Here is a 6129-nt window from a genome sequence, read left to right on the forward strand (position 1 = left end):
TAAATATGGGGGGAACGGAAACGGTATGCAAATGCTCTAAATACGACATCTAAAGTAGACTCCGCCCAAAGTATGGAAAAGGGGTGCAATCCGGAATTTGGCAAATCATTTTAGGTTTTGGTGCCTTCCAGTTTAACAGAATCTTGCTGAGTCTATAATACATGTGCAGATGTTGTTTTTTGTTGTTGTTTTAAAAATTGATGATAGAAACTATTACAATGATAAGTGGGCAATATTATTTTGTTAAGTTTGAAAATGACACACAGGAAATTCGAGCCATGGTCTTAATAATTGGAGCGTGTAACAAACCAAAATGTATGTGAAAATGTTTCCGAAGGTTTATTTTTAAATTTTTTATTTTAAGTAAATTTGTCTGCTTTCACCATTACAAGATCACACAAAAACTAATTAACATTTCTATTTTTGATGCTTTCAATTGCGAAACTAAAATTATCTATTAGATATTGTCGGGAGCATTGTTCAGTGCAAAGTGAAGATTTGAGCTGTATAATTATTCTTGCTTTTTGGTAGCGCATAACGATTTATTTCCGAGCTCACTTGCCCTAATTATACTAATCAGTAGCCAATGTCACTAACCACTTTTTTTGTCTGATGCCCTTATTTACAGATTATCTGATTGTTGTAAATCTGCTAGCTTATTTAAGGGACATCTGTAACCACAGAACTTACGTTTCATTCAGACAAATGAGTCCGAAATATTTTCTGCCAGCAAACATAAAATAAGATTAACTATAACAGATGGATCTTTTGTACAAAGCCCTGCCAATGCTCAAAATAATAAAATTAGTGATTATCGGGTGAGAGTTAGGAATGCAGATTGCGTCGGATTTCAAATCATTCCTAACCCCAACTGGATAGTCAGTAAGTTTTTATTTTAAAATGTGGCGGGGTTGTTTTTCTGAAAGTGTCACATTTCTGCACGGGGCTTTGTACAAAAGAGCCTAATACATAACAGTCCAATATCATTTTTCAAGTTTTATAACTGTTGGAAATTAATAAGAATATGCTACCACGATCGTTATTTAAAGGGTCCTCCCTCTTGTCAAAATGTGTCATTCATGTCGGAGTTGGAAAAGTACCGATAATGGAGAAATGTAAAAAATTTTCAACTTCACCAATTGGTTTATAAAATTGGTCACATAACCAGTAAAAGTTTCAACTTATCAAATTCTGAACAAAGTCCCGAATTGCGCCTTTTTCAATTCTTTACAGAATTATGCAGAACATAGCCAAGATTCTTTTTTTTGTACATGCTATGAGATGGCGGTAATTTTGACAGAAAATGGACATAATAATTGTAAGAATTTTTGAATAGAACTGTTGATATATTGATGTCCATCCCCGGTCAATGTAAGTTTTAGCAAGAATTTTGCAATCCCTTGAAACATTTTATACCATGGTTTGTCAAACCAATTATGCAGGGTGTCCATAAAGTCCCTTTACAATTTCAATTTTGTCACGAAGTTAGTTCTCAATATATCTTTACCAGGTTTGTTGTTTTTTAAACAGTGGCTATTCAAGTTTTTATCTCGTTTAATACACCTCTAGCAGAAACAAACTATATATTTAATTGATAAATTTTATTTTCAATTTAAAACATTTTAAGCTTAATGAACCTGTACATAACTAATATCAAACTAGGTAAAACTAACCAGAAGGTAATGGTATTGTTTGCCCAAATTACAGCTACTAGGAATTTGTGTCAACATGGTATTTCTCAAAAAAATTCAGCAATTTGTTAAAAAAATCATACTGCTAAGTATGGGATACTGCTGGAGTGCACATAGATAGCGTGTCCCATGTATGATCCGTGCTCATCAAATTCTCTCACTTCATGGACAGTTGACAAAGTCACTCAATGTTAGCGTTTCGCTTCGCTTGTTGTGTATGGGACAATGGGGAGAATGCATTGTCAACTTACGCTCTATTTATATTATGGAAATACTACCCACGAAAGAATAGTTGACTAATATTATCGAATATCAGCATATACAAAAACAGATGGCAGAATATTAGCCTTTCGCTCATGAAAAATAATATATCAACTTTCCTCCGACGATTCATAAAATGAGTGGGATATTCAAATATTGCAAAGTTAATCAAATAAATTAGGCGTCCTATCAAGTTCAGAACGAAGTCCCAAATTGTGGCCTTTTTAATCATTTACAGAATCAGAAGAAACATAGCCAAGATTCAACATTTCGTTCCTAATTATTATAGAGGAAGACCAATACAGGCTTAATAATACACTGTTTACAATATTTTTATATAATAATTATTTTACATCTATTGATGTACTTAAAGCAAAACCCACTTTTTCTCATATATAATTTCACATTTTTTTTTCAGAACAATTACATAGACAAAATAACAAAAGCAGATAAGGTTTATTATTCAAGGCGATGGGTGAAATTTAATAATCATGAATATGTTTTTTAAATAAGTGTATGACTAAGAATCGGTGAAAAGTAAATGTTTTATATTTTCGACCAGATCAAGGCACTATACAAAAAAAAAAATTCAAATAAATTTCATTCTTTTTTTTGAGTATATGCAAGCATATATACCGATACATTTTATTACAAAAAAAATGATACATCAGGGTAGTTAGATTAAATTCAATTGGTAAAGTGGAACCTATCGCAAACATATCGCATTACTTAGTTAATAAGATAGCTAATTCTTCACAGATCATGCCCGGCCGACCATTCCTTTGCGCTATGTATAAAATTTATTGCCTTTATTGCTCATTGCCGATGTAACGCGTTATTATAGATTTAAGTTAAGATCTTGTTTGACATTAAATAATTTCTAACAAAGAGAACCAGTTTCAAGTAATTTTCCATTGGCAACGCAAATTAATTGTATTATATTCAGCAAAGCGCATTTTTCGATGATTAATATTTATAATTACGTTAAATATTTGGCCATTTTACGGATTGGCAGTCCAGTCAAAATCTCAAGGTTTGTGGAACTTGGATATTTCGTGAAAAGCTCCCATGACTAATGCAAAAATGTGAGTTTGAGAAAAACACTCTCGCCATGTTTCAAAATAAAAAATCAGTAATTACCCGGTTAGGGTTTGGGTTAAAAATAATTTTAAAATTTGAATTTCCAACGCAATCATAAATATTTCCCAATGTCGCTTATCAAAACTAAAATTTATTAATCTGTTCAACTTTGCAAATGCCGTTCATCTGAACTTCATTTATTTGAGCAGATAAACCATGCACTGATTATAAAAACATGACATTTTGCGCTGTAGAAAGCAATGTATTCTATTATTGATTGGGAAGACAAACGACAATAATTTATTGTGTAATTCACACCATACATTGATTATGTATATTGACATTGAATTTGAATTATAACAATTTTAACCTTTGGCATTTAAGCAGACGAACGGTTAATCCTGGGCTTGATTTTCTGTATTATTGAGGGCAATCAGAGCAGTTGACAATGATCATGCAAGATGCAACTATAGTCGTTCATCGTTCATACTGCTCTCGTATATTCGAAAAGGTTACACACCTTTTTGTTATTTCTTTAAAACGCATTGATAATTGTCAAGCATTCGCTGTGAACAGCCATGGCAATCACAAAGTTTCAGGTTTGATTTGATAAATTATAATCGTTTGTGGTTCAGATTGTGAAATACTATTTTGATTTTCATATATATGTACGAAAAAATTTCAGTCAACTGGTTTGCACTTTTGATTATGGTAAACTATAGGTATGGTCGCTCATTAGGTGTCAAATGCAAATATTTTTAAAAAATTGTGAATTATTTGTTTGAAAGGTAATATTTCTGTGTGACTCTTTATTCATTTCCACTTATCAGTGATTGTTCGTCAAAAGTCTTGTTCAGAGTGTGGCTGTAACCAATTGAATGTTTGAAAGGTTTTCATAATGGATTACAATTTACAAATATTTAATATCAGCATATTTTGCAATAAATTTATTTATTAAACAAATATTCACCATCACAATTTGATACCCTTATAGTTTCAGATTGAAAATCCAAAATTTTCCAAGCAAGGGTAAGAATTATGACTTGTAAAACACTCTCCAAACTTAAGATTTAATTATGTTGGCATTGCAAGTTAAAAATGTTAAATTTAAATCCTTTGTAATTTCATCTCATAAAGATTTTAGTCTTTTCAAATGTTGTAGCTCTTATATATCAGTGAAAGCTTGTACGAAGCCTAGTTCAGAATAGAAGGCTTGAAAGAACATCATATGAAAGTGTCGACTGTTAGAAGGGAAAGTTGTAGGTGCTACAATGGACCCTTTTAAGCTTTGGTAAAGAGTAAAACAGACACTTCCTCATTTGGGTATAATATGGCATCCAGATCTGCGCTTATAGGAGAAGAAAAGAATATTTCAGCATGACAGTTTATTAATAAGAACTTAATTAGTTTATTAATAAAAAATGTCAACCATAAATGTTAGAACTATGCAAAAATGATGATGAAAATGTTTCTGAAAGTTTATAACTAAATATTTCATTTCAAGTAGATTTGGCTGCTTTCTCTAATTTAAAATTACACTAAAACTTAATTAAAGGTTTTTCCAAAAAATGTGTGGCGCACAACCTGGACATAGTATGTGTATCGGTTAGGGCTCAGGAAGTGCGTCATATTGGTACGCATACTCCCGGGTTGCCTAATTAAATATCTACCGGTATGTTTGATTCTTTCAGTTGAGAGACTAAAACTATTAGCTCGATGCTTGTCAGGACACTGTATAGAGTAGACAACATTGTACTTTGTTATACTTTGTTTAATCACAACATTAAAACTGGGGAATCCTAGCCTTGAAATAATACTTTAATTTTGTTTTATTCACATCATGCCAACTTTTTAAAATAGAATGTTCTGAGAATACTGATATATTTTTAATCGAGTTTTAGATTGAATCGAATATTACACACTTGTGCTACAATAAAGATTGAGAAATGAAATTTAATTATTTTCCTTACGCCATGCCAACAACTTTAAGTTTCAATTCTTTGAGAAATAACACACTTGAGGTTTCCAATGCTAAGTTCATTGAAGAAGACCGAAGACATTAGATTCATGAAAGTTTACTTTTTTGATTATTCTACTCCTATGTTACGCATTTGTATTTTAATAAAGATTGATCAATTCAATAATCATTTTTTAAATATTATAAATAACATGAAGATATAGGAAATTGTGGCTGACTATTTTTGTGTGCATTGCAAATTTTTGTTTTTTATTTTTGAATTTGTAAATCAGGAGATTTTTTTTGTTAAATATTATAGTTTAGATATTTGTGGACTCATTCTGGTTCTTTGTATATTAGGAGATGGTATCTCTCATTATACTTTTTTTCTCAGTTGGGATATTTGAGTATGATATTATGATATGAAATAAATGCTTAGAAGACGATGGTTGAACGAATGTCATATCAGGAATTTTATTGACGAATATTTATTGATAAAGGATAATTTCAATGTTAAATATGCATAGAACAGGAAGTAAAATAGTGACATTTTTTAAACTTGCATGGAATGGACAGCAGCTCCTGATTAAATTGGATTTTCAATAATATGTGTTTATGAATGCAATACGTTCAGCTTGTTATATTTTGGGCAGGTATGGTAAAAATTGGAAGACCGTAGTATAGTACAATGCATGTTAAATCAGTATGTTGCAGAATGAAATTGTCAGCCTAAGACCTCATTATCTTAAAAAAGCTTGAAATAAAAATACTTATTACCTTGCTTAGCTGGTTTGGTCTAGATTAATGGAAATATATGTATGTTAGTAGTTTTATCGAAGACTTTTATGTATGGGTATATTTTTATGAATGTAGCAGTATATGTATGATACATAAATAATATAATGTAAACAAGTTCAAGTGCACAATGTCTTGTTGGCTAATAATTTGGGCTAATTCTGTAATATTTATCAGGGCGTGAAAGTATTGAAAGGGTTCATATCCGACTAGGAACTTATGGGAATAATTACAAATGCTTCAATAGTCTTCAATTTTGTGTTATGGCATGAGCAGGATCGGGACAGTGTCCAGCGTCAGTATGTATAGTCTATTTTTATTAGTAGCCTACTTCTTTCCGTAATT

This window comes from Styela clava, chromosome 2, assembly GCF_964204865.1.
Source record: "Styela clava chromosome 2, kaStyClav1.hap1.2, whole genome shotgun sequence".
Classification (NCBI taxonomy): domain Eukaryota; kingdom Metazoa; phylum Chordata; class Ascidiacea; order Stolidobranchia; family Styelidae; genus Styela; species Styela clava.